The following is a 24,035-nucleotide window of genomic DNA, read 5'->3' as shown; positions in this document are numbered from 1 at the left end:
GTCATATTCTTGATGAGCCAGTGTATTCTGTTTGGGTAAATTATGAGTTCAATCCTCTTGTGAGTAGCTCAGCAGGCCTTTTGTCACTTGACTCTAAAAAGGAAACATATAACAGTTCTGTAGGTTTAATCCCATGGAAAAAAATATTTTTATGATGAAAAGCACCATAAAGTACTTAAAGAGCAGTTGTAAATATTGTCAATAAATTTGAGTAATGTACCTGTAGTTAAGATTGCATTACTTTTATTTATTTTCTACACACTGTAACATGCATGGAGGAGGAATATATTCGTCCTTTCTGAAAGTTCACCTTCACTCTCTTTATTAGAACAGGTGTTATCACTTAAAAATAGGCAACATATTGTTGAAGCTTGTGATGACAATGATTTATGCCATCAGCCAATTTCTCCTTTTCTAGGATTAAAAATAATGTGCTAAACTATTGATAAAAGATCAGCAAAAAGGGTCATTAGAAATACTTTTTATGTTCTGACAAGACATTTCCTTGAGATGAATTATTTTCATGTTTAAGAGAATCCCCTTGATTTACTTTCTTATATATTGCTGAACCAAGGGACTCTTGGCATAGACTTAAGGCTGATTACAAAAAAAAAAACAAAAAAAAAACAAAAACCCTTGAAGATAATGCTCTTGTTTTTAATGTCTGCCATTTACCATTGGCTTTGATACATCAATGTTTATTTTAGGATTATAAAATTATGTCACACTTTAAGGGCTAGCAGAGATTCTGAAACAGCAAATAGAACTTTACCAAAAGAAACAAAAACAAAAATCTGATTCAAAGGACATGAAAATTCGAATAGGGATTGTTTTAAAGGGGAGGAAAGCTGATGGCTGAGGTCAGTCATATGCTAAAATTCCATTTATGTGGAGATGTTCGACTAATCTTTTTTTTTTTTTACATTGTTCAAATTGACTTCATTATACAATTGAAGGCCTATCTCCAGTTATTTTGAAGCTTAGTTCAATTTACAATTTGCATGAAGGCTCATCATAAACAGTTGCCAAGCCCTAGAATATTCTGGCATAATGTTAATGTCATTTTTCAAAATTGCAAAAAGCATTACTTTAAGGGGAAACTTAAACAGCCAAAATCACATTAAAAAAATGAGATTTTTAAAATAACCTGGATACATTTGCTTCATGATTTGAAACTAGACAGGAACAAAATCCAATCCTTTTAAATAAATAGCAATCAGCTGTAGAAGGAGTTCTGCCTGTTTTTTTTTTTTTTTAAAGCAGCTACTTCAGATTCCCAGTTCCATAGCACTGGGCTGTGAAGAGATGGAAGATAATAGATTGTTGCAAATTGTGCACAGCTTCTTATATCTCTGTCTACATTTTTAAGGTTCTAAACAATTACTCGGTTTCCAACTCCTGGCTGCCTGCAGTCTATTATTTCTTAATCCAAACCACATCTATGCAGCAGGAGAGTAGAACATGCTGATGCATGTAGAACATGTTGTTGCACACACAGTTTCTTCTCCTCTGGTCTTTATGGGATGGGATTGTGATTTCTGGAGGAATAAAAGAACAAGCGCATGACATGAATGTGATAAAGAATGGAGTCCACCCAACAAACTGGGTGGGCTACAGATCTGTGTACTCCAAATACAGAAGTGCTATCTTTGTTTTCTGAAAAAGATAATTGTTCTATGGACTGCTGGAGTGGCAGTTACATAATAGTTCCATATGCTTAATCTTTGTTTCTTCCCTTCCTATATTTTCCATCATCTGGGTACTAATGTGTTTTCCTTATTTCCCTCTCCCCCCAGTCTCTATTGTTTACCACTATTTGTTTCATTTACTCTCATCTTCCCTTGGCACTACAGTGGCCCTTATGGTGCTGGAGCTCTCTTCATTCTGGAATCGACTGATATCGGCCACTATGTAATAAAAACTACAGCCAAGGTAAAGTGCATAGATATGGTTGGATGATGCTGTCCAGAAAGGCACTTAAATTCTTATCGCTCTTTGTTTAGTGTACAACTTGCACCAGTGCCAGTTTCTTTCCTGGGCATGAACTATGACCTTTGGCCCAGTAAGAACAAATATCCATCTGTGGCATTAAACTCATTTAAAAGTCCAAAGAAGTAAGATGAGCATTATGTAAAACAGATTAATAATGAGTGAAGGAAAATAAATACAGATTCTCTCTAAACTGTACACTCCAGATATAAAAACTACGATTACATGGAGAAAATACTCCTTTCTTCATGTAAGGCCTGAAATGGAGTGTGCACTGAAGCCATGTTGAGAAGATGATTTTCTGTGAGCTTTTTTCTGTGAGCTTAATAATGTTCGACCCCCTCCAGGGCTATATAGCTAAATATCTTATCTTTCCCTGAACAAAGGCCTGCTATCAAAGAGCTAGTGAGATACCGGGTCATAGGTACTGTGAATGCTGTATCCTCTAAGGGCTGTGCTCCTCTTTCCCCTCTAGGAACCATTATTAGTCCACTGTTTCCCAGATTCCTTTTCATTACACAAAGTAGCATCCACTTTTTCAAAAGCTATTAGTAAACCAGGATTTTTGACTTATTAAAGCATTATTAAATCACTTACTGTCTGTTTTTCCTCTTATAGTAAGTCTATTTTAATTCTTTCTGAGTTACTCTACCATTACCTATAGAGGACGGGCTGTTACGAACCAAAGTGGTACAGATAGGAGCAACTTTTACAATCATGCCTTTTCAGCAGGGATACACCAAGATGTAAGCTCTGATGGACCAGTCTCCATCAAGATTTCTGTGGGTATGTGGAGTTAGCTTTAATTTCTTCAGTTGTTGAATTGTTTGCCAGATGCTGGGAATGAGCGATAGGGGATGGATCGTTTCATGATTACCTTTTCTGTTCATTCCCTCTTAGACACCTGGCAGTGGGCACTGTCTGAATTCAGGATACTGAGCTAGACGGACCATTCGTCTGACCCAGTATAGCCATTCTTATGTTCTCATTAGAGGTCCAGAGGACCCCACTAGTGGATATTGCTGATGGGTTTCACTGAATCAGTGTATCTTTCACCTTAGCCATGCCCCACCCAGGCTAGCAGCACACACCTTTGAGTTGCAGCTATGTTCCACAGTTTCAGTTTCCCCTGAGTGGACTTTCTGCCTCAAAGCTTCTGTGCCTTGGGTTCTGCCAGTAGAAACCCCAGCTGAATTTGGTCCACTAAGCCATGGGGATAGAAAAAACTGGAGATGTGACATCACAAAATTCTGCCATTCATCTTATTGTCTTTTAAAATATTCCCTAACCAAAGGAAGCCATCTTAATTTGTTGTTGTTGTTGTTTTGCTTTCACATTTGTGAAATGATGTAAAAAAATTCCATTAGTTTTACTCCCAAGTCAGTGAACTAACCTTCCATCATTACTCTGTTATTATTTCCCCCAAAGGTACTCTAATAAATTCAGACTGTGTCTTTGTAGCATCACACATCATGTTCCATAGTTTTCCTTTATAAATTGGCATCAGTTGAGTGTTGTTTCCGCATTAAGGAACAACATGTCCTGCATTATTCTGCCATAATAGCCTGTTACGTGATGGGCATGTTGTGAAAGATGATGCCAAAGGCTAAGTGCCGAATAGAAATCAGAGAAGTGTGTTCTAGGCAAAACAATGTATACCCTTGCAGTATATTACTGCAATTATGGAACATACTTGTTTTATTAATGATATTTTAATGGATCTAAGTGGGAACAAAAGGTGTAGGAATGACAGCCCTAGCAAATGAAGTCTTGTTTGTTCACAAAACAGGAACATCAAAGGCAATAGCAATGCAAACTTCTCCAGACAGATGTTCCATGATGTGGCTTTAGCATATGGGTCGTTCTGATTCTTTGCCTACTTAGTGTTTGACACACATCCCCCTCCAATGCATGGGAGCCTACTGTGGTTGTGTTTTTGTCCTTTGAACGGAACTGTCCTTATTGACAATGAACTAAACCGAGCCTCACCAACAGGTTTCACAGAGTATAGGAAAAAAGCTTGGCATCATTGGCATCATTGGTTTCAAAAGCAAACATACAGTAACTAAAATTATTTTAAAAGCCCATTTTTCCTGAATTAGTTTTATGCTGCTAATCAGATGCAATAGCTACAGAGCTATTGCATAGCTACATGACACATTAGTATTAAGTATGATTGAATGGCAATCTTTGGGCCAATCCAAAACTCCGATTGATTTGAATGGAAGCAGAATTAAGCCTTATAGCTGGAAAATGTATTTTTAAATGTTGGGTTGCCCCTTTAAGACCACCTGGACCATACCTGTCTGTCAGGGTTTTATAAAGTCCCAGAACCCCTCCAAACCTGCTTCTGGTTTGGATTGCCTACCCTCAGGATTGGTTAAACTTCTGTAAAGTCAGCCCAGAGGGTAACAGAGCTAAGATGCCTCTTATGCTTGTATAGGATGTCATGACTTGGCACATGACCTTTACTACTGATTGCAATACCACTATCATGTGATGCAGAGAGAAAATTCAGCAAGCATACAAATAAAGATGTTTCTCACTTCTGTGCTTTTCTTTCCACCCAAGAAAGGTAACTAGTGATTCCTCGCAAGGACTTGAAAAGCAAATAACTGTACAGCATTGTGAAGACAATAAAAAGTCTAGTTTTATTATTTATGACACAGTACCAATAATCTCTTCTGTCCCATTTAAATTTATTTTTATATATTGAATCATCACTTTATATGAACCTTCCAATATGCTGTACATATGCATGTATGATTCTATTTGTGTATGCGTATTTACAGGTTTATTTTTAATTGTTTTAGGGTAAAGAGATGTTTTCTGTTCAGACAATTGGATGTTTGCATTTTATTGTTCCTTAAAGTGTCTCAAAATTCCTGCGAGGTACTTAACAAACACTGGGGGGCTTAACTTTCTTTAAAAAATAATCTTGAGGAAACAGCTGCAAGTACGTTAAGACATCTTTGTGCAATGGCCTCAGCTAGGACCAGTAATAATAATTTGTTGACAGAAAATCTATAACACACATTAGGCCAGTTTCAGTTCCACAAGTTAAAAAAATGAACAAACAAAAAACCCACTCTTGTTCCTTTCACAACTGAAGTCACACAGACAAGAACAAAACTCCAAGAGCAGAGTTTGTCTTAAAGACTTTCCTCATAAGAACTTACAAACAAAAGGTTTAAGATTTAGCATCCATCCAAACTAAGCTTTACTAGTTCTATAAATAGTATTGATTTCCCTCAGATTCCTTAAATAATTTAATTCAAACATTATTTGTCCTGTGAAAATTAAGTGTCAGAGTTGATCCGTATTTTCAGTTTACAATACTGAAGTCCATAGGTTAATATACTAAGCAAACTGCAAACTCTGAACTTTTTATTTGTTTTGTAAATGATAGAAAAGACAGCTATTTAATTTTTGCATCACATTGCTGCAGCAAATCACAACACAATAATTCTTGTTCTTGGTGGAATCTAAATTAGTGGCTCTGCATTGCAGCAATATTCAATAGCATTTTTATATGGCATTCTGAGGCTGATGTAAAAGTTTACGGTGTGATTTCAATGTCTTCATTTAATTGCATAACTCGAGGACCCTGCAGGAAAAAACAACAACGTTTCTCTAAGCCTTTCCAATAGCAAATTACTAGGGCACAAAGAAAGGGTTCTTCTCCTGAGAGAAAGCCAACAGAAATATGAATATGTAAAAGTACATTTCCAAAATATAAAGTGGTTTGGGAGTTTTCGTCCGTGAATTTAATGGAACTACTGTTTTTATTTAATTTAGAACAGGATACATATTACCAGTATTCTATTTAGGCTCATTTATAAACTATTAATGGCTGAATTTACATTATCATCCGGAAGAAAAAAGACACAGTAAACAGATAGGTCTCTCCTTCTCATAAAATACTGTTTATGATTTCATATACTGGATTTTATAGATCTGGACACTGTGGTGGAGTAATCACATGTTAAACTTATCATGGTTTGATTTATCTGAGTTATACACGCACAGTGGCTATTTGATGCTCTTATGCTCTTGCAGTGCCATATAAACTTGGTGTGACATATGGACATATAAAACTTTAATTTTTCCAGGAGACACTAGCAGGATGCAGTAAGAAATAACAGAACACATATATTCTGGATTGATTTTCAATGGCCATGTGTTTTAGATTCCATTTTTTAAAAATAATTTTGTATTTGTATTTCAGTGATACCTGGGTGAGACTGGGCCCTCATTTTTCTAGGTGCTGTCTATAAGAAGAGATGGTCCATGACCCAAAGACTTTGCAATCTAAATAGACAAGACAGGCAAATGGGTGGTAGGAAGGAAGGAAGGAAGGAAGGAAGGAAGGAAGGAAGGAAGGAAGGAAGGATTGTTATCCCCATTTCTCCCTGCAAGGTATCAAATGATGGACTCAAACATAATAAACATAATAAAATAACCCCAATAAAATTGTCTTCACAGACTTGATTATTCCTACTGCATGTCTCCTTAGAGTGAGCACTTCAAGTTATTACAATCCAAAAGAAGGCAACTTGTTCACACACAATGTTGCTCTACTCCCAAGGAAGTCAATGGCAAAAAGCTTCCACAGAGACAACTGGGCTCCAAACTATCCACAGAAAAGGCATTATTAGCTTTTACATAACTTGTCACAGTCACTGAGGGAACTGTGCCTGAGACCCCTTTTTGTCCCTCTCAAGTGCACCCCCTCAGGTGACAGGCCTGGATCCAGCACCACTTGCAAGGGTGGCACTATGTGGTTCAACCACTCTTAGACTGGCCCTTTGAGCCACAGCACCCTGTTTCCCCAGCTGTTAACGTGACAGACCTTCATGGGTTTGCACCTGAAAGCCCTTTTCCTCCAAGAGCCCAGGACAATGGCTGACTAAAGTGACTCAGAAACAGCTGCTTCAAAACAAAGTATTATTTATTAGAGCTGGTTAGGAATGAAACTTTGGTTGGAACATGCCAATTTGTTGAAACCAAATTTTTCCATAGAAACGTACTGGTTTTAACAAAAAAAATGTTGTTTCTGAGGTCCAGGATGGAATTGCTCGTCAGAGAGAGAGACCCCAAAATAACTAACAGTCCCTTGAATCAGGCAAAGCAGTGACGTGAGCTTGGCTATCCTGTATGCAAGATGAGTGACCTAACCAGTGTGCTATTGGCTATTATTCTGGCATGGTGTCTCTCTCTCGTGTGGTGTGCTCACTCATTTCTGAGAGTGAGGCTGTGTTTGGCATGTGCTGTGTGCACTAGTTGCATTTCTGATAGTTTGGTTTTAGAGGTGTGGTTGGTTGCCCCCTTTTTTCCGTGTGGGGTGGTGAGGGGGTTACTCCATGGGGTCCACTTCAGATGGTTTGACCCACAAGCATGGGGTTTGGTGTGTACCTGCTGTCTCTTGCACTGTGGAGGGATGTGCTTCTGAGTGCAAATAAAGTTATTGGCTATGCTAATAGAAACTCCGCCTCTCAAACAAGTAAATCTATACCAGTTTCCATGACCCAGGAAACCCTTTTTGAATTATTTGTACCGAAGGGACTCTGAATCAAGGAGTCTTTTGTTCAAGTTTTTCCCTTGTTTCCTTCTTCTGCAAAAGTAGTTTTTTTCTGATGTCCCCATTTCCTTCACAATGAGACTCTGGTGTCTGATCTCTCCCATTATGGGAAGGTAATTTCTGCTGTTTGGTTGATTCTGTTTGGCAGAAAGAACATGAATGGGAGTCACGTTAGGTCATTCTAGCACCAGGTTTAAGTGGTTCTAATTAACCCTGACCAGCCTGTTAACTTGATTGTAAAGCACCACATATATGGGACAGATTGTACAGTATTTGCTACCTCTGAAAATCTGAAATGTTTCCTTTGTGATGACTCTGCTCATGCTACAGTGATGTCGCTGGGTCCCAGCCTGGGGATGCGCTGCCTACCCCTCCTTAGAAAATAAATATGCCAGCTGCTCCCACAGAATCTCTCTCCTTCAGGACTGATGAGAATGTTACAATGGTGGCTCGATGTTCTTCTGAGCTGGGGAGCCTGAGGGAGCATAAGGGGGCGATGATGTTCTATGTTTCCACAATGGTTCCTGATGTCCCAGCTAGTCAGCTATATAGGAAGGGTGGGTACGGTGTGAAGGAAATTAGCAACTTTTTGGATAGCACCAAAAGGGAAATGGGGATTATTTCCTGATTTATGGTGCTTTCTTCACTCAGCTGCCCTTGTCTTGAGAGATACCTGGGTTGATTGTAGGAAACATTTCCATCTCCAAAAGTGGTTGAGCAAGGTGAGGCAGCATGCAGGGAATGTTCAAGATATATAGGCCTCCCCGTGGCTCATTTTGTTCAAAGTACTTCCACTTTTCATTGTTTCTCTCTGCTGCTTGGCTTTCTCCTGCTAGTCTCTATGGTGCTGCTCAACTTTGGCTCTCTAAGTATTAATGGATGCCAGGATGGTCATAAAACAGCACAACTCTTTGAATTTCTCAGACAAAAGCAGGCTGATTTTGCAAGAGACACACTCAGACACTGATGATTGGGGAACTGATTGAAAGTATGGGAAGCTTTCTTGAGCCATGGCTCCAATATCATTGCTGGGGTAGCTGTTCTCTTTTCCCTGGATGTAGGGGTACAGAATCTTTTCTGTGAAGAACGGCCAGCTCCTCCAGATGGGGGGAGCTTTTCTTGACCTGCTGCTCACAAACCGGGAAGAATTAGTAGGGGAAGCAAAAGTGGATGGGAATCTGGGAGGCAGTGACCATGAGTTGGTTGAGTTCAGGATCCCGACACAGGGAAGAAAGGTAAGCAGCAGGATACGGACCCTGGACTTCAGGAAAGCAGACTTCGACTCCCTCAGGGAACGGACGGGTAGGATCCCCTGGGGGACTAACATGAAGGGGAAAGGAGTCCAGGAGAGCTGGCTGTATTTCAAGGAATCCCTGTTGAGGTTACAGGGACAAACCATCCCGATGTGTCGAAAGAATAGTAAGTATGGCAGGCGACCAGCTTGGCTTAACGGTGAAATCCTAGCAGATCTTAAGCATAAAAAAGAAGCTTACAAGAAGTGGAAGGTTGGACATATGACCAGGGAAGAGTATAAAAATATTGCTCGGGCATGTAGGAATGAAATCAGAGGGCCAAATCTCACCTGGAGCTGCAGCTAGCAAGAGATGTCAAGAGTAACAAGAAGGGTTTCTTCAGGTATGTTGGCAACAAGAAGAAAGCCAAGGAAAGTGTGGGCCCCTTAATGAATGAGGGAGGCAACCTAGTGATGGAGGATGTGGAAAAAGCTAATGTACTCAATGCTTTTTTTGCCTCTGTCTTCACGAACAAGGTCAGCTCCCAGACTGTTGTGCTGGGCATCACAACATGGGGAATAGATGGCCAGCCCTCTGTGGAGAAAGAGGTGGTTAGGGACTATTTAGAAAAACTGGACGTGCACAAGTCCATGGGGCCGGATGAGTTGCATCCGAGAGTGCTAAAGGAACTGGCGGCTGTGATTGCAGAGCCATTGGCCATTATCTTTGAAAACTCGTGGCGAATGGGGGAAGTCACGGATGACTGGAAAAAGGCTAATGTAGTGCCAATCTTTAAAAAAGGGAAGAAGGAGGATCCTGGGAACTACAGGCCAGTAAGCCTCACTTCAGTCCCCGGAAAAATCATGGAGCAGGTCCTCAAAGAATCAATCCTGAAGCACTTACATGAGAGGAAAGTGATCAGGAACAGTCAGCATGGATTCACCAAGGGAAGGTCATGCCTGACTAATCTAATCGCCTTCTATGATGAGATTACTGGTTCTGTGGATGAAGGGAAAGCAGTGGATTTATTGTATCTTGACTTTAGCAAACCTTTTGACACGGTCTCCCACAGTATTCTTGTGAGCAAGTTAAGGAAGTATGGGCTGGATGAATGCACTATAAGGTGGGTAGAAAGTTGGCTAGATTGTCGGGCTCAAAGGGTAGTGATCAATGGCTCCATGTCTAGTTGGCAGCTGGTGTCAAGTGGAGTGCCCCAGGGGTCGGTCCTGGGGCCGGTTTTGTTCAATATCTTCATAAATGATCTGGAGGATGGTGTGGATTGCACTCTCAGCAAATTTGCGGATGATACTAAACTGGGAGGAGTGGTAGATACGCTGGAGGGCAGGGATAGGATACAGAGGGACCTAGACAAATTGGAGGATTGGGCCAAAAGAAATCTGATGAGGTTCAATAAGGATAAGTGCAGGGTCCTGCACTTAGGACGGAAGAACCCAATGCACAGCTACAGACTAGGGACCGAATGGCTAGGCAGCAGTTCTGCGGAAAAGGCCCTAGGGGTGACAGTGGACGAGAAGCTGGATATGAGCCAGCACTGTGCCCTTGTTGCCAAGAAGGCCAATGGCATTTTGGGATGTATAAGTAGGGGCATAGCGAGCAGATCGAGGGACGTGATCGTCTCCCTCTATTCGACATTGGTGAGGCCTCATCTGGAGTACTGTGTCCAGTTTTGGGCCCCACACTACAAGAAGGATGTGGATAAATTGGAGAGAGTCCAGCGAAGGGCAACAAAAATGATTAGGGGTCTGGAACACATGAGTTATGAGGAGAGGCTGAGGGAACTGGGATTGTTTAGTCTGCAGAAGAGAAGAATGAGGGGGGATTTGATAGCTGCTTTCAACTACCTGAGAGGTGGTTCCAGAGAGGATGGTTCTAGACTATTCTCAGTGGTGGAAGAGGACAGGACAAGGAGTAATGGTCTCAAGTTGCAGTGGGGGAGGTTTAGGTTGGATATTAGGAAAAACTTTTTCACTAGGAGGGTGGTGAAACACTGGAATGCGTTGCCTAGGGAGGTGGTGGAATCTCCTTCCTTAGAAGTTTTTAAGGTCAGGCTTGACAAAGCCCTGGCTGGGATGATTTAATTGGGTATGGGTCCTGCTTTTGAGCAGGGGGTTGGACTAGATGACCTCCTGAGGTCCCTTCCAACCCTGATATTCTATGATTCTATGATTCTAAATATGTATCGGCACCATTGTTTTTAATCTCTTTACTGTGTATGTCCCTATTCTAGGATGAGATCATGTTTCCTTTCTACTGACACTTGCCCATGCTGACCTTGGCTGTTACTCTGCTACTACTGTTGTCCTGGGAGGGGACTTCAATTGCACTGTAGATTATGTTTTAGACAGGAACCATGAGGAGTCAGACCCTCAATTAGGCAGGGAACTATATTGTCTCCTGCAGACCTTTGGGCTAGTATATGTTTGGAGATTCTCTCACCACACTATCAGGCAGTACTCTTGGCTGATGTCTACTCCCGACCACGTCTTGGGCTAGATTGGATCACTTTTATACCCCGAAGACCTGTGTGAATATATTTGTTCAGTCTTCCATTTCTCCCACTCACTTGTCTGATCATCATTATATTTCTGTCAGTGTATCTCTCCTTCTTCCTGCCTGTGTTTAAAACTGGCACTTCAATGCCAAATTTTTACAGGACTTGAATTTCACCCAGATATTTGCTGCATTTTGGGAGTTCTGGTGGCAGCACAAGTCCCGGTATGAGTCCGGTATGAGACAGTGGTGGGATGTCAGAAAGGTTGAAATCCAACTGTTCTGCAAGCAGTATACCCAGTCTTCCATGTGGTCTTTGCATCAGGCCATGAGTGCCCTGGAACGAGACATCTGGGGCCTTTGTGGCAACTTTGTTGTGAGAAACTCAGTGCAGACTCAGAAAACCTTAACTGAAAAGTGCTGGCTCCTGAGTTGTTTGTTGGAAGAGAAGGTACAAAGAGCCCTATTTTACTCAGCTGCATGAAACCGACATTCCCACAAAGTTCCTTTTTGGGTTGGAGAAAGAATCTATGGACTGTCAGCAGATTTTTTTACCTACTGTTGCCAGATGGCCATCTGATAGCTGACCCCCCTGAGATCTGGAAAGCAGTTGTTTCATTTTACAGAATTCTGTTTCACCTGTTTTTAGTGCCTAAAGATTAATGAGGGGCTTAGCCACTATTTCCCAACCTGCAGAGGCATTTGTCAGGGATGTCCTGTGTCTGGAATGCTGCATGCTCTTAGTTCGGAACCATTTCTGTACATCCTCAGAAGATATCTGACTGGCCTTTCTGTTTCAGAAGTGCTGGATGCTTTCCCAGTTCGTCTGACAGCCAATGCCGATGATATCTCAGTTTTTCTCATGTCTGACAGTGATGTGCAGGCACTTTGTGCTTGTTTACAAGCATATGAGCAGGCGTCTTCTCTGCCCTCATTAACTGGGCTAAGAGCAATTTGACCTTACTGAGCTCCTGGCAGTGTAGTGGTCCCCCCTTTGTTGCCCCCAACAGTTGCAATGGGACACCTCTGGGATTATGGGCACCCACTCACTTATTTTTGTGGGCACCCAGTCAATTACAGAGTCTAGATTTGTCTGTATTCTATAATGGTCTTTTTAATGTTTGGCAACTTCTGTGAAGTGTGCAACTAGTCCTCGCATTTTCCAGTTTATGGGTCTTGGAAGAGCAGCTGGTTTTTAACCTACTTTTTCCTGCTGAAGCTCTCTCCTCCAAGATACCTGTTTCCTGCTTTTAGTCAGGCTGTGTTGACCAAGCTGTCTCACCTAATTGTTCTTAGACAGCCAAGCTAGAAGTCGGTGACAGCTCTTGCTGTTCAAACCAGGATCCGGTCTCTGAGTTTTTTGGATAAGGTCCTCTCTGAATTCCAGGCAGTGCTCCCTCTGCAGGCTGCTTAGTATTTGCAGAAAGTTTTTGCAGGGCTTGTTCTTCCAAGGGGGAATCCTATGTTCCCGTCACTAGTTGTCTGCAACCAGGCAGACGATTGTCCTAGAAGGGTTTGGTGAATGTTCCTTTTGAAACCATGACCAAGAAGTAGCTGTATGATATGTGTGCCAAGGTATGGCATTAAGCCACCCTTTAGGATCTCCATGATATAGCCTGGAGGATGCCTTTGTCTCTGGGTGACTCTGTGTCCCCAGCCTGGGTAACATTGTACAGACCTACCCTTCCCAAGCAATCCAGTGACTTGCAGTGGATGGTCCTGCACAGGATTGCAGCAACCAATTGTTTTGTGCACCATATTACCCTGAGGTGTCTGAGCAGTGCCGCTTCTGTTCAACTTCATACACGGTGTTTCATTTTTTTCCTACATTGCTCCCATTTCATTCCTCTTTGTGTTTTTTTGCAGCAGTTTTTCAGCCATTTGGGGCTGGTTTTCTCCAAGCCTCTGCTTGTATCCTGTATCAAGTGAGATGCAGTGCTTGCATTAAGCCAGTTTCCTGCCTGACTAACTTTTTGCTCGATCAGGCAAAACTAGCCATTTTGAAATATCATCAGAACAGAATGGTCAGGGCAGAACAGTGTGATGGTCTAGGGCTGTTCTGAGCACTGATTATGGCCTAGCTGCAGATTGATTACACTTTGTATAAATTGACTTACAACCTGGACACTTTTTGGTTGAGTTGGTGTGCTAACAATATTTTGAGTGAACTTGGTGATGATGATGCTTTAGTGATCCATGTTTAATGTTTGCTTAAGACAAGTTTTGCTTTATTTAATTTGTCTTTTTGTGTATATACTGTAATGGTATAATTAATAGCTTTTACCATGATTTTATGTGAATAAAGGTGTTTCATCTCTCTCCCTCTCTCAGGATTGTGGGCGTGAGGCAGAGAGAGGGTCTGCTTTGCTGTTCTCTGTTTCTTTCTGTGAGGAAAATAAGATTTTGGGTTTTTGTGTGTGTGTGTCTGTATAGTTTTGTGGTTTGTTGTGAGTTTAATTTCAGGATTTATTTTGTTTTAGCAGGCTTTTGTCTCTCTCTCTGGGCTGGGCTGGCCACCCCAGGGGACAGAGACCTCAGTTTACTGTGGGTTGTGAGGGTTTGACCTATGGCCATGGATCGTGGATTTTACCTCCCGACTCTGTCTCTGTGGAGGAGTGTGTTCTAGCAGTAGGGAAGTTGATTGGGTTTAAAAATGTGACATATGCCTCCTGCATGAGCAAGACTGTTGTAGTATGTGTTGCCATGCTTAGCCTTGTTGAGCAGGTGGTTGTGGAGCAGACTGTTGCGGGTGTTTTTGTCCCTGCAGTATCTCTCTCAAGACTGGCTGTTAAAGTCACTTCCTTTAATGTGCCTCCTTTTTTAGGAAATGAGCAGCTTGCTAGGGACCTGGTGAGTTATGGTAAGATCAATAGCCCTATTAGAAGGATTCCTTTGGGCTGGCAAGCAGGTATATATATTAAAGAATACTTCCAAAGTTTCAAAAATTTCCATGAAGTATAAGATTGGGGAGCATGACCACATTGTGTTTTTACCATTTACTACTGTTTTCTCTGACTCAGTGGCCTCTTGGCCTGACCCTGTCACTATGGCATCCATGACCTTGACTGAGGATTCTGGCCCCAAAGCAAAAAAGGCCATTGAAGGTGGAGGGAGCTCCAGTTTCTCAGGGTGCCATGAAGTGAGCTAGTTGGGTCACTGAAGTTGGGAAGCACACTGTTGAAAGTGCTGCTAAGCATGGTTCTTTGGTTGGGGGCATGGAGAATTCTCAGATATTAATTTTGCCCTCTCAGTCCCAGGAGTCCCCTCCCTCCCATCTCTTTGAGTTCCCCCCACCCTCACCCCTCTGTCTGAGTGTGGGGGGGATGACGAACTCACAGATTCTGTGGCTCCTGTACATCCTGAGGGAGGGAAATACCCTGGATGCAACTGGTAAGTTTCTGGATGAGACAGAGAATGTGGAGTAGAGGTGGCAGATTGGTTTCCTGACCTTAATCTGTTTTTGTTGTCTGTTCAGTGTATTAGGAGATGTGTGTCTGTGTCAGAGTTTGACAGACAGTAGCGGTACAGATTGAAAAAACTGATGATCAAAGTATGTGTCACTTGACCAATGGAAATGTTGGGGATTAATGGATCTAGGAAAACTTGGTAGTTTTTGTTTGAGGTTTGGGGGAGATTGTCTCTTTTTCTTATTATGCTTTTTTTCTGATGAGTACTGATATGATGGATAATTTTGTATGTTGCTCTCTGAATGTGAATGAGTGCAGGGACATTAAAAAAAACCCACATATGATTCTTTCTGAGTACCTGTCCCAGCAAAAGGTGGACATTTCATTTTTGCAAGAGACAAACACAGATGTAGGCAACCAAACCGATTTGCTTGCTTATTGGATATGGGAAGTTTTTCTGAGTCATTGTTCCACTGCAAGCACAGGGGTTGTGATTCTCTTTACAGACAGGGTGAAGCCTGATTTGGTGAGCATGCAGGAAGTTGTTCCAGGATGTTTACTGTTGGTTTGAACTACTTTTGAGCAGTATCATCTCCTTTTATTAGTGTCTGTGCTCTTACTGTAGGAAAAGATAGGGTGCATTTTTTCACAGCCTGGGTGCTCTTTTGACAATTGCATGACAAGCGATGTTTTAATTTTGGGGGGCACTTTTTCTTAATGAGAAATTGGATACGAATAATTTGGAACTGTATCCACGGTCTGCTCAGTGTCTTGCAACTCTTTCACAGGCTTCTGACCTGGCTGATGTGTGATGACATTTTTACCCTTTTGTGCAGCTGTATACCTGGTTGGATGCTAGAGCCAGCTCTCTCTATGGTCCATTTGGACCATTTTAATGTTTTTAATCATTTTGTCTCATTTGCTTTCTAGTTGTATGATCCCTGGGATTTCAGGTCATGGTTTGGTTTTATTTCTGCTGTCTTTTCCTTCTCTTCAAGACCGTATGCCATACTGGCGTTTTAACGCTTGCCTTTCATAGGATGTTCGCTTTCAGGATTAGGAACTTTGCTGTGAATTTTTTTTCCTCGGACCCGTATGCTGCAGAGTCTCTCTCCATCTGAGATGAGGCAGATCCTTGAGGATCTTCCTAGGATTTCAACATTGAATGTGGACAGACTTGAACGGGACCTGCCACTCAGAACTGATTTCTGATCTATATAGCTTTGTTCCCGGGAAGGCACCTGGTACTGATGGTTTGCCAATTGAATTTTACAAGGCCTTTTGAATCCTTCTCGGGTTTGACTTGGTCAAGGTTTTTTAGGAGAGCATCAGAGAGAATCAGAGAGCATCTTGCCAACCACTCACCGTTGAGCAGTTCTTACCCTGTTGCCTAAGAAGGGGGGCCTTGAGGAGGTAAAGATTTGGAGACGTGTGTCCCTACTTCGCTCTGACTCTAAACTTTTTTCAAAAGCCTTTGCAAATAGACTGAAAACTGTGATTGGTTCCCTCATGCACCCGGATCAGACCTATTGTCTCCCCAACAGGCCCATTTTTTTATCACCTTTTCCTATTGTGGGTTGCAATTTTGGCCTCAAATATTTGATTTTCACATTGGGTTGATTTCCTGTGATCAAGAGAAGGCTTTTGATCACGAAGATCATAGATATTTGTTTTGCACCCTTTATGCTTTTGGGCCCAGGTTTGTCTCCTACATACAGTTACTTTATGATGATACACATAGTCTATTTAAAGTGAATGGTGTTTTGAGCTCCCCCTTTCCAATCTGTAGGGGAATTAGATAGGGTTGTTCCCTGTCTGGGTTATTTATGATCTTTCTATCAGGCCTCAACATGTTATGCATGTTGTGAAAGTGCCTTTCTGGCCTTTCTCTCCTTATTCCAGCTTGTACTCCAGCAGAAGTCTCTGCATTGCTGACAGTGTAACTGTTAATTACTCATGATTGTGATGTTGAGGTTTTGACAATGTCAGAACTCTTTTATCCCACAAGGTCCCAAATCCCAGCTTCAGCCCAAGCCCAGATGTCTACACTGTAATTTTATAGCCCTACAGCCCAAGCCCCGTGAGACCAAGTCATCTGACCTGGGCCAGCTGCAGGTGTTTTATTACAGTGTAGACATACCCTAGGAGTCTCGTCTCTTCCCTTATTACAGCAGGTGTAACAAAACGGGTTCATTTAATTGATTTTACTAATTTTACATGGGTCTCAGCAGATATCTTGGCTGTCAAGCTTGGTTTTCATTCTGTTCACTGGGTTTCTCTCAGAAATGGAATCAGCCCTTTCTAGGGACAGTATTTCCAGTCTGGGCATTTGTCTCCTTCAGTGAACCATTCCTGATTATGCTAACATTTCTGTTTTCTTACATGTTGGTCCTACTGTGGATTGGGCTGCTGACAAGCCTGGCAGCTTGTTTACCATCAGTGGGTCCTCTGAATGCACTTTTAATAACATAGGCCATAAGTCATTGTATATGCTTGTGGTAAAAAGTAAAGGCCTACTAGTGGCACCTTAGAGACTAACCAATTTATTTAGTCTCTAAGGTGCCACTAGTACTCCTTTTCTTTTTGCAAATACAGACTAACACGGCTGCTACTCTGAAACCTGTCATTATGCAAGGCTTGTGGTAAAGATTCTTCATTTTTGAATGGTTGTTGATTATCCCGGTATGGCATGGAGAAGAAAGCTACTGGTGACGGAGTCCAGCCAGCATAGCATACTGTATACAAGTCCCTGACTGCAAAGGGATGGGTGATCTCCAATGGAGAATTTTTCACGGGACTATTACCATGAATGTGTTTATGCATAATCTGACTCAGGTGTCCATGCTGTGATTTTGTGACTTCGAGAAGACTGTTTTTCATATGTTTCTAACTTGTTCCAGGTTACAGCCACCAATTGTTTTATTTCAGGTTCTTTTTCAGTTATTGTCCCTTGATTTTTCTCTTACTAGCTAGCTATATAATGCTTACATATATTGCACATATAAACCTGGGAAACTGACAAGGAATGATTGTTACAACAGATAGGGAAGAATGACTATGGGGAAGAAAGATCCACTGAAAGATATTATCTTGAAGAATTCTTAGTCCTCTCAGCTGTAAATAATTATGCCTGCACACATAAATCAGGTAATGAGAATGTATAGAAATGACATCAGAACATATGCTTCTTTTGCCAAAGAGGGTCTCTGTTTGAAAACCCTATACAATGACACTGGTACTGGAACTTAGCTGAGGAATGAATCTGAGCATCCTTCCAGTTGCAGTGAAGAAAAGGCACAGAGCCCGCTCTTTATTGTACTTCAAAGGGTGGTAATGTATCTATTCTTTCTGTATAGTGCTGTACTAATCTCTGATTGATAATGCAAAAAGAAAAGGAGTACTTGTGGCACCTTAGAGACTAACCAATTTATTTGAGCATGAGCTTTCGTGAGCTACAGCTCACTTCATCAGATTGATAATGGATATCCTAAAGCTATAGTAATATTCTGATATCCTATAACTATAGTAAGCAGTTTGTCATTCGACTATCTTGAGTCATCATTAACTCTGACATGCAACATAGCCTAAGTACAGATTTGGGAAGCATGCTATCAGATTACCTAAAGCCAGGCACTAACGTCCCCATTCTTTCCCCAAGGACCAGTGGGATGCCCCATGACAGCACCTTAACCTTGCCATGGTTTCATTTCCAGTTGGTTTACCTCTTACAACCTCTTTTGAATTAATTCTGTGCCTTCAGTAAGGATATTATCACCCAGGGAAACTGAGCTGCTTATGATATCTATCCAACCCCCTCCCCACCGCCCAGTTCTCATTCTCCACATAGCTGCACACACTATTTTCTTCAAATGTAACTGGCAGGGGGCAGATGGAAAGGTTGACGCTATAGTAAGCAATCCGTTTTAGCTAGAGGGAAACAAAGAAAAGTAAGTCAAAAATTCAAATCAGGGTAATTCACTAACATCCTGCAAGTCAAATGTAGCTTCCCCAGTCTTTAAACTTTGCAGAAACTCTCCTTTCCCTTTCCTTCAGAATAAATCTGGCAATTTTCAGGACAAGCCAAAGTAATGGTGCTTTATAAGTATTTATAATGGAAGCTGGTTGCAACTTTAACTCAATAAAAGATCACCCTCGTAAAACACAAACATATAAAAACAAATGAGGGCTACTTTTAAAAAGGGAAGGTAATAAATATAAGGAACAAGGGGTTATTTTGAAAACATGTTAAGGATGGAGGGATAGAGAGAGCAGGAAAGCTTTAAATGCCTTTTTAAAAATCAAGGAGACACAAATGAGATGGATTTGAGGACCGACCACAGCTCAGTTGTCTGCTAACTTCAAGAACAATGGTGGTATTCTTGAGATGTACATGGGGTGTGAATGTAGATACCTCAAGAAATAAGCCTCAAATATAAGTATGGCCAAAACTATTAATTTAGGTGATCTAAAATAAAAACTGGGAGAAAGAATTGAAAGTAAGTTTTCCTCTTCAAAGTGTAGCGAGGAAATGTGAAGAGTACACAAGAAGCACACTATGAAGCAGTGACCAACGGTTGCTACTAATTTCTGAACAAGCAGCAAGTAAGAGAGCAGCCCAACTAAGTGTCCTGTGAAGAGAGAATTAAAATAGATTTTCTGGCTATGAGGAGCATGTTGCTGTGCAAGGTCTTCCCATAAAAGAGAGACTGAAACAAAATAATACTTTGTATTATATCTGATGTATGACTTACAATAGATGGGCAAAAGGAAAAGCCATGCCACAGTTCTGAACCTGACTCCCGCCCAAATGGATAAATGTCCCCAATAAATGGAGATGCAAAGAAAGAGCAGACCTTCTAATATAGCTTCCCTCTATCTAAAGCAAGGCATCTGCCTTTCCAAGGTTGAAGATAAGATAGCTCCAACATTATTCAAGCTTTCCGCTAGCACAAACACCAGCAGGGTATATGAGGCAATTGACAGAGCTGTATATCTTTTTTAGCATATTGATGAGACCCTACTCTGAACTGAAAAAAACCATCTAGCCAAAAGTCCCATATCCCAATTAGTTCTCTCTGTTTGGTGACTTACAGGAAGATTACATTCCTCGGTCAACATGGTTGGAGCAAAATTCTTTCCTAATTCTAACCTTGGCAGTCAGTTTCTCGGAATCCTGTTCAGCAAATGTGAAATATACTACACAGCCATGTGGTTTCATGTGGGATAAATCAGGATAGCTTGTGACCAATTGCTATAAAAGCAAAGATCACATCTCTTGAGTCAAATCATCTTTAGGTTCATAACTGCCCAGGCCCTAATAAACCACATTATGCAGGTTAGCTTTCTTCTGATTGGTTCTTTAAAAACAGTTCTTTTAGAAACTGTTCATGCTTTCATAATCAATTGTTTTTATATGGAAAGTAAACAACAGCGTTTTAAATCTAGTACAGTGAAAGCCCTCAGATCTCCAGAAGCATCTGTAATAACATGAGGAGAGAGTGAGGCTACAAGTTCTAGATGATCTACGCAGGGATTCTAACCATGATTTTGGGTTGTGTGAGAGATGGAGGGCGTTAGGGTCACAGAGAGAAACTGATTGCTCTCTCTTGAAGGTTTTATATTTATTTGTTTTGCTCAATTTTAAGTTATCTAGAGTAAAAGTGGTCCTTGCATAGGTAAAGCAAAACTCTGCAAATTCTGATTAAAAATGTGAGTTATATAAAGCAAATTCAAAGACTTTTTTTCTTCCCATTAAGTAGCATTTTCAAGGAAGTTGGGACTGCATTGATTTTCCCCATATGAAAACATTAGCACATAGTTTACCCTAATTTTCAGTTTGCGGGTGGGGGAGGGGGCACAACTGCAGACTCCTTGAACTGTATGTCAGTGTTTCAATTGGTGATAATCCACAACCAACTGGAGCTGTAGAAAGCAACATCTGGTACCTACTATAGAGAAGAAAGGGATGTTTCATGGACATAACTAACTTCCTAAATTATAGTTTCCCTGTGCAGAAACCTTCAGAGAAATTCAAGTCCATATTTGTATTTCATCTTTTTACTGTAACAGATAAAGCAGTTGAACAACCATCTACAGTGAAGTGGCTGCCTTTCATAGAATTTAAGGAAACTGAAGAAAGTCCATGCAAGATACTGACCCAGTTATTATATTACTGCATGCTGTTGCTTTTATCACATTGATAGTTCATTCTGTTTTATTTGTATAATAATAAGTTCAAAGCAATATTCCAAAATTTCTTTTTAAATTGAAATTATTCTGTAAGATTATAAACAATTTGTTAGTAAAATGTTTTATTTTAATATCCTATTGTAAGAAGACAGTCTTATTAATGTGATGATGATAGAAAACACAAAGCAAGGAATAATCCAAATAAATGAAAAAGGCACATAAAATGCAATAGCATTGTTTTCAGTTGACTATGAAACTCAGGTGAAACTTCCATATGTGTACATCAGAATGTCTCAGCAGATGAAATAGGACTCTGCTACCATGTAAGAGACCCTCTTTGGAAGCATATCTGGCCTGCTTTCTCCCAGCAGCCAAAGATATTATGAATTATATGTGACCTACCAAAAGAAGTATTAGGAGAAGGATGCTAAGAGAGGACCAAGTTCATAATGTTTTAAGTAATTAAAAGGGTTAACTCTGGAAAATAATAACACTCACTGTTGTCATAACACTCTCATTTAGCTGTAACAACAAACAAAATTCTTCATTCAGCTGACATTTACGTGAGCCATAATTCTGGACATCATAGAAATAGAACATAGAAAGGATGGAAGCTGACAATTGCCTGCTCCCCACCTTCCCTTATTTTGACATGTGGTCAGATGCTTCTCTAAATTAAAGTGCCTCTCTTTTATCCAAATTAGTCCCTTCATATGTCTGAGGCACTACAAGTTTGCATCTTCTGCTCATCCAAGGCACTTTAAAAAATAGGAATCAGGACTTCTTAGCTCATGTGCTGATTTTTGTCACTGAAATATATCTTTTAATATGATCAAGCCATTATACTTTAATACCTTTCTCAGAAAAAGGAAAGCAGTTGATTTGAACTTTGGCATCTCCTATGAAGGCTCACCTAACTTAGTTTGTTTAATATGGAGCAATCGTGAACCAGGGTGACCATAATTCAGCACTAGATGAAAGGCCCTTTATGATCTTTTTTTCTAGGTTAGTCAATAAGCTATTTGAAGCAGTGTATAGGCAACCATAGGAAAAAGAGGTAGAAGCCATGATTGGCAAAATAAATTTCCTTGCTGAAAAATGTAAACCTTGTTGATTATATTTGCATAGGTCCATTTCAGGTGGCAGAGAAGTAATCAAGTCAGGGGATTGCTTGTCAAACAATAAAGATTGATGAGGGGTTACCCCATGATACCTTATGTTGTCAAAAATCTTGAGAGTTATATTATCAATATTAATTCGGAAGCTTTTTTGATGTATTCTGTTGCCTCACCATTTGCTGGGCTGCTCATAACTCAGAGAGCTTTTAACTGGGTTCAAGCAAAACCATTCCTGTTTAAATCTATCCAGTTCAGAGGCATTTACATTTTTAAATGTGCCAATACCATTGCCTCTGTCACCTGTAAAATACTGAATGCTTACCTAAGGGCTCAGATCCTCAAAAACTGACTCACGAGAACATTCCCTTTGTGTGAGTAAGGGCTACAGGATTAGACCCAAAGATTCCATATAAAGAAGAAGTTAAGAGGACATATGGGACCAAACTCATTCTCTCTAGCCAGTTGATCTTCTATGAAAATTAATCAGTTTATGTCAGGAAAGTAGGATATGAAGCAATTTAATAAAATGTATCTAGAATAGCTATTTACCTTTGTAGCAGCAATTGTAGGGGGGAAAATCATAAAATCTAACAGTAAAATTTCCTTTCATCCCCAGAATCATACTTCAGTCAAAATCTTTAAAATTGCTTTTCTTAAAATTAGAGTTGATTGATTGATTAGCCCTGCAGCGGCATCGTAGTTCATACAATGATCATAATCTATGGCAGAATATTGTAATAGCACTTTTCATCCAAGGATCTTCATTTATAAATCTTAATTATTTAAGCACACTCTGAGGCAGGGCCGGTAAGCGTTATTAATTTTACAGGTGAGTAAACTGAGGCACAATGAGTTTAAGTGAGTTGTCCAAGTTCACAGAATGAGTCAGTGGATTTTGGCTCAGACCCTGATTAAGGAAAACATTTAAGCTCATGCTCAGTTTTAAGCACCTGAGTATTTTGACTTCATTGGGACTACTTGTGCTTAAAGTTAAGCATTTGCTTAAGTGCTTGCTGAACCAAGACCTTAGAATTTCTCATAGAAAGATTTTTACAAAACATGCTGGCTGCCACTTCCCACAGCTCCCATTGGCTGGGAACGGCGAACCATGGCCACTGGGAGTTGCCAGCAGCCATGTCTGCGGATGGTCAATATAAACAAAGTGTCTCGCAGCCCGCCAGTGGATTACCCTGACGGGCCGCATGCAGCCCACAGGCCACAGGATGCCAACCACTGCTATAAAGACATAGTGGGAGGGCATCCTGTGGCCTGCGGGCTGCACGCAAAGTCTCTACCCACAAGAGTTTACAGTTTAAATATATAAGGCAGACAAAAAGGGCAGGAGGGGAAATGGAGCCAAAGAGAGGTGAAGTGACTTTCCCAAGGCCACATCACAGATCAGTGGAAGAGTAAGGAATAGGACCCAGATGTTCTGTTGCTCTCTCCACTAACCATTGATGCCTCCTTTGCAAACTTTTTATTTATATATTTTTTTATATCTTGGCAGGTGTTTACAGCAGATATTCAGACCTTGGTTTCAATGGTATTGTACCAGATCTGAATTTGGCCTAATGAGTTTATCAGCGATACAAAACAAAACAAAAGATGCACATACCTTTTTAAACGTAGCCTGAGCAAAAAGCCTGAACTTTTTGCAGTTTTTCTGTCTTCCAAGATGCTCATGCATCTGTCAGGTAGTGTAATATTACTAGACAATGTAAATGAAACAGAGCTATAATTAGATTTTCCCCCAGTACAATAAATGATCAATATCGTATGCTGCCTGAGGGTTATAATCTCTAGCACTTTTACCATTGCTCAAAATCAAGGAAAGTATTATCTGCAGACTTATATTTGCCCTTCCTTCCAGGGGAGAGGAGATAGTGAGTATGCCTATAAGGATAGGGGCCTTCAATTAAGTCAAATAAAAGAAAAATCCTGTGAACAATGTATTTCTAGGATCAAGAAAAAGGGAGTGGGGGAGAGGGGAAGAGAGAATATCCAGCAG

At 40.8% G+C, this 24,035-nt stretch overlaps 1 long non-coding RNA gene across 1 annotated transcript; it reads right to left on the bottom strand.

The window, feature by feature from the left end:
- Window positions 1-226: 226 nt before the first annotated feature.
- On the bottom strand, window positions 227-23,729 carry LOC142070775 (uncharacterized). Its single transcript, XR_012666711.1, has 2 exons — window positions 23,643-23,729; window positions 227-1,538 (listed from the first exon to the last, which is right to left on the bottom strand). It is a non-coding gene; the product is annotated as an uncharacterized LOC142070775 (long non-coding RNA).
- Window positions 23,730-24,035: the final 306 nt, after the last annotated feature.

The sequence above is a fragment of the Caretta caretta genome, chromosome 2 (assembly GCF_965140235.1).
Source record: "Caretta caretta isolate rCarCar2 chromosome 2, rCarCar1.hap1, whole genome shotgun sequence".
Lineage (NCBI taxonomy): Eukaryota > Metazoa > Chordata > Testudines > Cheloniidae > Caretta > Caretta caretta.
Note: the sequence above shows the minus strand (reverse complement) of the source record. Positions and strands in the feature narration are given on the sequence as shown.